General features: G+C 38.2%; 1 long non-coding RNA gene across 1 annotated transcript; it reads right to left on the reverse strand.

The window, feature by feature from the left end:
• Positions 1 to 751: 751 nt before the first annotated feature.
• On the reverse strand, positions 752 to 8,757 carry LOC307131151. Its single transcript, XR_013817129.1, has 4 exons — positions 8,652 to 8,757; positions 2,440 to 2,490; positions 2,056 to 2,271; positions 752 to 1,911 (listed from the first exon to the last, which is right to left on the reverse strand). It is a non-coding gene; the product is annotated as an uncharacterized lncRNA (long non-coding RNA).
• Between the last annotated feature and the right edge of the window lie 970 nt (positions 8,758 to 9,727).

Here is a 9,727-nt window from a genome sequence, read left to right on the forward strand (position 1 = left end):
CTACAGCACACATTACAGGCATTGATCAACAAACGCGGATATGTTCTTTATGTCTAAAGTAGCTATAGAACGTCTATCAACTCCTTGTTTATTGTCCTTGTAAACTCATTGATTTAAAATATACTCTGCAAGCACAAAACCATAGTAAAATATTTGTTTTTATAAAATTAAGACCTATTTTATAAAACCAGTTCACTTAATGGTGTTTGTGGTTACAGTTTCATTTGCGGATCCTTTATGTCGGATAGTATATGACTGACCAATATTGAGTAGCCTAGCCCACATCTTGGATAAGATTCCAATAAGTTTTGCACATGCAGCACAAATTACAGACAGGCATAAACACGGATATGGTATGTCTAAAGTAGCCTATAGAGAAATAATAAACCAGTCTTATAAACTTATACATTTCGCTTAAGAAATTTAAAATATAAACTGCATTCACAATAAACTATAGTAAAAAAAATGTAATCTCTCGACAGAAAGGTTTTTGCAGGTTTTAATAAAATGTATTTAATTACAGTAGTCATAATAAGCATATTTCCAGTACGTGCCTCAGACTTGAGTCGCTAACTCAATCATCCTCTGCAAACTTCGACAGCTGGTTGAACCGGCTCATTCGGTTCTTTTTTAGCCGGAGGTGCTACTTCGGCTTTTGCGTCATCAAACCGGAACTAAAGTCCGATTCAGTCCGATTAGTGAACCGGCTCAAAAAAACGATTCGTTCAAGAACCGAACATCACTACTTTGTAGTCAGTAACAATATACTTTATTACTTGGCTATAGTTTGTACAACATACTTTGAATTACATAATGTTACACAATCATTCGTTTCAGAAAAACTGAACGAAATTAACTTAACATGTTTTTCATTAAAAGAACACTGAAACGTTACCACAAACAAAAAAGGAGATATCAAACCGAAACCTCCTTTTCTGTTTGTTAAAGCATAACAAAACATAGACAGTTTTTCATTTGTGAGATTGATACGAATAATTTAACGACTAGTAGGCTACAACTTACATCAAACAGAAGGACTTTTTCTCTGGTTCTTTTCTGCTAATATACTTTTTATATATTTAAAGATGAAAAATGTTTGGTTAGTATATTTACAATGTACTATTGAAAAATAGAATATATACACAATACAATGAAGTATACTTTTTTCACCAGGGATGGCACACATGATTTACTTGAACGTTTTGGATCTGAAGAAAACATTTGCTCACAGTGACACAGAACAACACTTTTTAATATGAGTCACTAGATGACCTGATTGGCTGAAACTCTTCTCACACTGAGTACAGTAGTACGGCTTCTCTCCAGTATGAACTCGCTCATGTTCTTTCAGGTGATGAGTCTGAGTGAAACTCTTGTCACAATATGAGCACTTGTAAGGTCTTTCTCCAGTATGAATTCTTTGGTGCAGTTTCAGACGGTCAGCTCTAGTAAAGCTCTTCCCACAGTCAAAGCACATATACTCTCTCACTTCATCATGTGTTTTCTGGTGCTGTTTAAAATTATTCAGCCTTGCAAAACTCTTTCCACAGAGAGAACACACATGAGGCTTCTCATCTGAATGAACTGTCAGGTGTTGTTTTAGATTTGATGATGAAACAAAATCTTTACCACACTGATCACATTTAAATGTTTTTTCTCCAGAGTGAATTTGCAGATGACAATTGAAATTAGATAAATATGTGAAACTCTTTCCACACTGATTGCATGTATACGGTTTCTCTCCAGTGTGAATTCTCATGTGTGTGTTTAGGTGTCCTTTATGTGTGAAACTCTTTCCACACTGAGTGCAGGTGTGCAGCTTTTTGGCTTTTGTTCTTTGAGTTTTAAGGTTATGATGTTCCTCCTCCTCTTCATTCAGTTCTTGTCTTTGCTCTTTCACTTCCACCTGTTCTAAAATACACATCAAGTTAGAATCAGTTCAAGTGAACCCTAATTTAAAAGATCAGGTATCAGATCTTTCATCTTTCATATACTGTTTATTAATTCACATCCACCAAATCAGTCAATAATGAAGAATCAAGAATGGACACCAACCTGTTTGTTCCTCAGTATCTTTATGTTTTATTCTGGATGGTTCTGGATAACTCATGTCTTCAATCTCTTTAACAGTCACACAGATTTCAGCTGCTACACCTGGAGTTTGTCCTTCTCTTGTAGGATGATGTGAATATTTCCAGTATTTATTGGTGAATTGTTGTGGGAGGGGCTTCACTGCAGGTGTGAACTGTGATCACTGTGTTTTGATTCAATCTGCATTTAAAAAGTACAGACCATAATGTTTAACTGAGCTGCTGAAAAGCCAAAAGTTCCCTGTTTTCACCTCATTCATTATGGTGATGTCTGAGATCTGCTGTAAATTGGCACATTAAGCACATTTTATTGGTGTCGACCGGCTGAAACAAACTACAGGATCATCACCTTTGAAATTTCACTTCAGTTCTTATCTTTGCTCTTTCACTTCCATCAGGTCTGAAATAAACATATTAAGTAGTTAGAATCAGTTCAAGAAGGATAAATGTGAAGATTCAAGTGAACCCTGATTTAATGTGGCAACAGAAAACAACAAGAATGAAATATAAGTAGCCATATAATAAAAATATACATAGAAGCATAGCCTATATAAAATAGTTTATATATTGTGCCATCTATTATAAACAACATTAAGTTTAAACACCAAGCCTAAATGAATTAATTCGAATTGAAACCAACATTGGGCTCGTCGCTCGTGCATCTTTCATTTGGTCCAAAGTTTCCATATTTGGGACATTCTGTCCTTGAATTGTACAGTGCATAAAAAGTATTTAATCCAAAAATGTCTAAAACTGACTGATGGTTGATTTCTGTGAGTTGTTCTGTAAAGGAATATGTAATTCATTATGTTCTGTAGGCAATTGACCTATCGGTAAGCCCCGCCCCTCGAACACAGATGAGCCAATGTCAGTTGAGTATATCAGTTGCACTGGGACCGGAACTCGGACATCTCTAGGTGTCAGCGCCATAGAGAAACATTGGAAAATCCGAAGCTCTCATCAGTTTGATGGTGTTCATGCTACAAAAATGCTAAAATGCAATGCCTGAGGTCACTGTAACACTGATTCCAGGGATCCTGAGAGGATTTTCTGTTTGTCATACTCTCATTAAGTTACGATTAAAGTCCCTGCTAACATACAAACCGAAATAACTAACTGTTCTCACGTCATGTAATGGTGTAGGTCAAAAACACGAAGGTCTACATTTCTGTGCCTCTCCATATTAAACTGGTTATATGTAAATTAATTTAATTTTAGATATGTTTAAGGTCTACATTTTCTGTCCTACTAAGGAGTACTCCTATTTTGATATTATAGTCTACGGTTAGTGAAAGGGAGAGCTTGCACGCAGTTAATCGGACTTGTTTTGAAGATACAAAGTTTACCAGTTATTAACTGCATCCCCGAAAAATCATAAGCTCTGTGTACGTTATATGTTTGTTTACTGTTGGTTGTATGAGTGTTTTTGTATTGTTTTTGTGTAATTTGCTGTGTATGTTAATGGTAATGCACCGGAGAGAGAGAGTTGAATGAGACGTTAATGCGCACTTCTTATCCTTTGTTTGTTCAGCTATTACGATGATTTTTTTGGAGTGAAAAAGGACATGATAAACCATCAGTAAACTTTGGCCATCATTTGGACGGGATATACGCTACATTCTGTGTCCAAAAAATCTCGGGATAAGGTTTTCACACTGACAGCTGTCATTGTAAGATATAGCAACTCCGTTTGTTTGTCCGAGTTAGGACAAACAGTAACTAAGGGGGGCGGGGCTTACCGATAGGTCAATTGATGCCTCAAAAGGATGCCCGAAGCGAGCTGCTGCGCACGCACACAGGACTGCAACGCAAAGATTTTCACATAGTCTAATAACTTGCCATTTCGGTTTGTTTCTCACCAGCAAACCCTACAGTATACCTTCAGAACGCTTGGAATATAGCCTACGGCACGAGTTGCATATAGGATTATTTTTACAAATTTGAATCCACTTGAAAAAAAACATGGGCAAATGCGGATTCTTGACGCGTTTATTGCAACTTGCCTGCATTTCATCTCTTTCTCATCAAACAACCAGACTAACGAATGGCTCGACACAACCCGTACCGGGGCAGAGTCTACACGGCTTTCTTCTGTGTAGACCAGCTGTTTTAGACCAGCAAAGTGCCAGGGGGTCCGCGAATTGGCTATCATACCGTATTTTTGTCACGTTTTTTATTATCATGAAACATGCTGTGATTTATTCCAAAGTGACTTAAATAATGCACTTAACTTCAAATAATCTAAACTTTTAAAAGTAGACTCGTCAAGTATTCGCTGTATTTTGGTTCATGTTTGTGGTGTGCGCCAGATGTTGTTCAAAGGGACCCAGACGCGCATACAGCGCATCCTGATCCTAACCATCTGGACCTCATTTACACACGCAGCTGCTCTACTGACAACATTTTGGTCAAACCTCTACACATCTCAGATCATTTCTTCATCACATTTAATCTTCAACTTACTACTCACGCACCACCAGTTCCTCCACCAGTTACTTTCAGGCGAAACCTGCGCTCACTCTCTCCTTCTCATCTCTCCTCTGCTCTGTCATCCTCCCTTCCCTCATCCACACAATTCTCCTCTATGGATGTTAACACTGCAACTGACACTTTATGCTCCACTTTAACTTCCTGTCTAGACAGTATCTGCCCTCTTTCTTTTAGGCCAGCATGAGCTACTACCTCTAACCCTTGGTTATCTGATGTTATTCGTGAACACCAGACGATACTCAGGGCAGCAGAGAGGAAATGGGATAAATCCAACCACCCATCTGATCTAGGTAAGTATCAGTCTCTGCTCTCATCCTTCTCGGATGAAATACATGCCGCTAAATCTTCTTATTTCCAAAACAAGATCAGAAGCACCTCAAACTCACGCACACTTTTCAGAACATTCAACTCTCTGCTCTGTCCTCCTCCACCACCTCCCTATCTCCAGACGACTTTGCACAATTCTTCACAAACAAAACAACAACTATCAGCAATCAGTTCTCACCCCGCGCACTGTGGATTTTAGATCAGCCACATCCACAACCGAACATCCTCTCTCCTCATTTTCTACACTCACTGAGGCCGAAGTATCTAAACTTCTCCTCTCCAGCCATCCTACCACCTGTCCTCTCAATCCCATTCCCTCACACATCCTTCAAGCCATCTCTCCAACACTCCTACCAGCACTCACAAAAATCATCAACACATCTCTCTGCACCGGCACTTTCTCTACCACATTCAAGCAGGTTCGGGTTACTCCACTGCTTTAGAAACCCACATTAAACGCATCACTCATAGATAACTACAGACCTGTCTCTCTCCTACCATTCATAGCAAAAACTCTTGAATGAGTTGTTTTCAACCAGGTTTCATTCTTCCTCTCACAGAATAATCAGCTGGACGTTAACCAGTTAATCCGGTTTCAAAAGGGGCCACTCCAAAGAGACTGCACTACTGTCGGTCAATGAAGACCTGTGGATAGCTAAAGCTGAGTCCAAATCATCAGTCCTCTTCCTCCTTGATCTATCTGCTGCCTTCGACACGGTCAATCATCAGATTCTTCTGTCCACCCTCTCCTCACTGGGCATCACAGGGACTCCACTCCTTTGGTTTGAGTCTTATCTCAAGGAGGAAGGTAGGTCTTTCAAGGTTGCCTGGAGAGGAGAGGAATCCGAAGCACATCAATTGACCACGGGGGTTCCTCAGGGCTCAGTGCTTGGACCTCTCCTCTTCTCCATTTACACTACTACATTGGGTCCCATCATACAGGCACATAGCTTATCATATCACTGCTATGCTGATGACACTCAGCTCTACCTTTCATTCCAACCAGACGACCCCACAGTAGCTGCAAGAATCTCCAACTGTCTGGCTGACATCTCTGCATGGATGAGTAAAAAAATCACCTACAGCTCAACCTTGCAAAGACTGAGTTCCTTCCTTCCTGAGATCTTCCCCGCCAATCCCACTATGCAACATGACTTCACCATCCAGTTAGGTACATCCCTGATTTCCCCTTCAAAGTCAGTCAGAAATCTTGGAGTTACATTTGATGACCAGTTGTCCTTCAGAGAACACATTTCTAAGACAGCTCGCTCGTGCAGGTTTGCGCTCTACAACATCAGGAAGTTCAGACCGTTCCTAACAGAGCACGCAACACAGCTTATTGTCCAGGCCCTGGTTATTTCTAGACTTGTCTACTGCAATGCGCTTCTGGCTGGACTCCCCTCGTACGATCCAAACACTTCGAATTATCCAGAATGCAGCGGCACGTCTGGTCTTCAACGAGCCCAAAAGGACCCACGTCACACCACTCTTCATCTCTCTGCACTGGCTACCACTCGCGGCTCACATCAAGTTTAAGGCGCTGACGCTTGCCTACAGAGCCACCACGCGCTCAGCTCCTGCATACTTTGACTCGATTCTACGACTCCACACCCCCACCAGAAGCCTTCGTTCAGCTAAGGAGCGAAGGCTTGTGGTACCATCACAGAGAGGCAAAAAATCCCTTTCCAGAACATTTTCATTCAACATTCAAAATTCATCTAAAAACTAATCTCTTCCATGAGCACTTAACCTCTTAAAAAAATAATTCCTTTTTCTTCCCTTTTCCCTCCCTACTCTAGCCTGTGCTACACTGAGAAATGTACACAGACTCAGCATTTCAGGTACTTGTTGCGCTCACTCGACTCTTCATGACCAATCCCTTATTGTACCCCCAAGTTGTAAGTCGCTTTGGATAAAAGCCTCTACAAGAGGTTCAACCTACAAAACGTTTTTTAAACGGAAACGGTGCTGCGTTGAACAGTGCTGTCCAGAATAAAATACAACATCCCAATCCCATTTAATTAACTTTATCTCCTAGTAATCGTTCCTAATTTAAATAATTTTATTTCTAGTTCTTACTTTTTTAATAATAGCTTGTATTTTCTCTCTTGTTTTTATGTAAAGCACTTAATGTCCATATGATATTTGGTATATAAATAAACTTGCCATGAAGCCAAAATATAAATAAATACATCATGTTGAGATATATATATATATATATATATATATATATATATATATATATATATATATATATATATATATACACACACACTATAAAACTCTTACGACAATCATGTCTTCTTTTAATATCTTCAATTGTTGCGTATATTGAGCTGCAGCGGACACATTTGTAAACAACTTTACTTGGACCTATTGTGCGAGCTGTCTCTTTAATACCGCATGGTTTACGTTCATGTTGCTGCTGATTGGGCTGACATATTTGACACACCCACCAAACGAGAGAAAACGCATCTCAAACCCGTTGCACGCCGTTTCCAGGAAACATGACATTCAACCGGAACCGTTGCAAAACGTTGCGCACCGGTTTGAGCTTTGAACGTGCCCCAGATGACGGAACAGTTTGATCTTCGGCTGACCAATCAGCAGAAAGGAGCGTATAATTCCCAGACACGTCTAAAAATCGAATATTCAAGCAGTTTATAATTTTTTTTACCTCTGAACGAAAAATCAAGCTGAATTCTTGTGTTTCGTTTTGTTTAAAAAAAATTAAAAAACGAAAAAGAAGCCGTTTTTTGTTTTTTTAATACCTGTTTCTATAAGGAGAATCAAATGGCCAAAATATGACACAATCAGCAGAAATTACCTCTGAACGAAAAATCGAGCTAGATTCTTGTTTATCATTTGGTTTAAAAAAAAAAAAAAATGAAAAAGCATAATACCTGTTTCTATAAGGACCACGGACCAGAATCAATCAATCATAGTGTAATGTTGATTCAAAAATATTACCATTGTTTTTTTTTTGTTCACCATTGATTTACATTAAATCCGGGTGCAAATATGATATAGAACTAACATCACTTTATAATGTTGATTCAATAATATTATCATTGATTTGTGGTTGATATCTCAACATTGCTTCAACATTAACTGAGGGTGCAAGAGTGATACTGAAGCAACATCACTTTGTCTAGATTGTAAACCCAAAACAATTGTCACAATATTTTTATTAGGGAGGGAACCGACGGCTAAGCTCTGTGTACATCAAAATACTCAATAAGACAAGCAATAGATGCAAACTTATGTATAATTTGAAAAATTACAAAATAAAGTATATATACAGCCATCAAAATAGAAGAGATGAATTCACACTTCAACATGTAAAACCCCAAAGTGAAACATTTTACCCAATGGGAGAGAAAAAAACCACACACATCAAAAACACTGGTGCAATGATTGTACAACCTTTTAACTGAATAGTCCATAATGACAATGTCCTTGCTGCTGTAGATAGGGAAGCAGAAGTCTTTGAATGATGTGGACTCAAACAGGTTAATATAATCCCTAAATTTCAAGTGAGCAATCATACATTTCCCCGGTTGCATTGACTCACAAAGAGGGTAGGAACAGGCTGTCCTGCAGGTTAAACAGCCCTTTTCTTGATATTGTCACTACAACTAAAGAGTCTACAAATAAGCAAACAAAATAGACATCAAACCATTTATACATTAAATAAAAACAGGCAATAAACAACCATGCATAAAAGAGAAAACAACATCTTACATTGACAGAGCAGAAAATCCCACTGATTCCCAGTCAGGACTCTAAAAGTGGCACGCCGACACCATCTACCATGCTGTTAGCACCAAAACAATCTCACTTCTTCTTCTTCTTCTTCTTCTTCTTCTTTGGTGTTTATTGGCGGTTGGCAACCTAGCTTATTGGTGCATTACCGCCACCAGCTGGAATGGAATATGGATCTATTTATTTGCTTTTATACAAATATAAATAAACATAAAAAATAAGCAAAACAAATAAACAAACTGGAAATAAAACAGAAAACAAAAAAATTAAAAAACAAACAAAACACTATATTCTTTTATATAATTTACTTTCTTTCATAAATTTAATAATTTCATCATACACCTTAGCTGATTCCATTAACAGACCTGATAAGGTAAAGACAAAATGTTTTACTTTCTTCAATGATTGAATAAGGTGACATCTCTCAGTGTTATATTTCCTGCAATGGATTAATACATGCTCAACTGTTTCTTGTTGGCTACAATGTATACATTCCCCAGTTGAATGTTTTCCAATTTTATATGTATGACCTATTCTCATTCGAGTTATGATACTTCCTTCTCTTCGATTCCTGCTCTCCTTCCTCCCAGCACCAACTTGTTTTTGTATATTGTATAAATGTCTACCGGTTTTATTATCATCCCAATATACCTGCCATACTGATTGTGCATATGTTCTTATAAGTACTTTAGCTTCCGTTTTACTTAATGGGACCTGATAATCTACTTGCTTTATTCTTAGAGATTGTTTAGCCAGAGTATCCACCTTCTCATTTCCTTCCACACCAACATGAGCAGGAACCCAAATGAAATTTGTAGAAATACCCATACTTTCCATATTATACACCTTACAAAATATCTCATTGATAATATCCATCCTAACTAATGACCTGCCAGATCGTATACTTTCAAGTGATGAGAAGCTATCTGATGCAATGACAGTATTTTTAATTTTATTCTCCTCTATCCACTGCAGGGCCAGTAATATTGCCAACAGTTCTGTTGCATATACTGACAAATGATTAGTTACTCTTTTCTTAATAAAACAATCTCTCA

This window comes from Gobio gobio (genome assembly GCF_949357685.1).
Source record: "Gobio gobio genome assembly, chromosome: 8".
NCBI lineage: Eukaryota > Metazoa > Chordata > Actinopteri > Cypriniformes > Gobionidae > Gobio > Gobio gobio.